Source organism: Seriola lalandi, unplaced genomic scaffold, assembly GCF_002814215.2.
Source record: "Seriola lalandi dorsalis isolate HSWRI2012SDOR001 ecotype SW California unplaced genomic scaffold, Sedor1 jcf7180002046842, whole genome shotgun sequence".
NCBI lineage: Eukaryota > Metazoa > Chordata > Actinopteri > Carangiformes > Carangidae > Seriola > Seriola lalandi.
Window position 1 is genome coordinate 1 of NW_019517405.1, and position 1,076 is coordinate 1,076.

At 46.1% G+C, this 1,076-nt stretch overlaps 1 long non-coding RNA gene across 1 annotated transcript; it reads left to right on the forward strand.

Moving 5' to 3' along the window:
- The first annotated feature begins 44 nt into the window (after window positions 1-44).
- Window positions 45-955, forward strand: LOC111648749 (uncharacterized). Its single transcript, XR_002760203.2, has 3 exons — window positions 45-356; window positions 452-521; window positions 825-955. It is a non-coding gene; the product is annotated as an uncharacterized LOC111648749 (long non-coding RNA).
- The last annotated feature ends 121 nt before the right edge of the window (window positions 956-1,076 follow it).

Genomic DNA, 1,076 nt, shown 5'->3' on the forward strand with positions numbered 1-1,076 from the left:
TTTCAGTAGATCCTCAGTAACTTCATTAGATCCTCTGCGGATCATCAGTAGATCTCCTGGTGCTTCATTGGCTCACAGTGGTAGAGACTGGAGAGCGAACGTCTTCCTCAGTAGGAATGTAAATCTTCAGGAGATCTGTGGTAAACCCTCAGTAGATGTTGAGTAGATCTCAGTAGATGTCCAGGTTCCTCCTTGACCTTGGACAGGTACGGTTACCGTGGCCGCGACTGCAGAGCGAACGTCTACCTCCTTCCAACTGGAGAGATTGTTTACTTCATCGCCTCCGTCGTGGTTCTGTTCAACTACGAGGAGCGGACTCAGAGACATTACCTCGGACACACCGACTGTGTCAAGTGGTGAGAAAACGCTCGCACGTCATCCAGCACCTGCTGCTCTCCCATTGGTCTGTGGTGACAGGCGAGTGACGTCGTCTCTTTTATGTCTCCGTCAGTCTGGCCATCCATCCTGATAAGATCCGGATCGCTACGGGACAGATCGCCGGCGTGGACAAAGACGGACGGGTGAGGGCCGACATGGCTTATTAGACGTTTCTCATCAACGACGAAACACAAACAACAATGGACAAATTAACTAATTACTGTTTTTATGCGAAGTCCGACACCTGTAACCATGGTAACAGCACACAGCAAAGATGGAGACGGCTGTAACTTCAGAAGGATTTAAATTCATGACATAAATGTGACAAAGATTTCACTCTAATGTCTCACTAAACAATAATAATACTAATAAAATGATGATGATAATAATAATAATAATGAATAATAATAATGATAATAATGGTAATGAACCTGTGGTGTGTTCAGGCGCTGCAGCCTCACGTTCGTATCTGGGACAGCGTCAGTCTGTCGACTCTGCAGGTCATCGGTTTGGGAACGTTCGAGCGAGGCGTCGGCTCCCTGGCTTTCTCCAAAGCTGTGAGTATCACCAGCTGCATCATGGGAAGTGTAGTCTGCACAGACCACGGTGCTGAGTTCACTGTAATTCTGTAACTGTAACTTTTAAATCTCATCTGATCACTGAAAACAGAACAGAGTAATTTATCAAATTCATGTCAC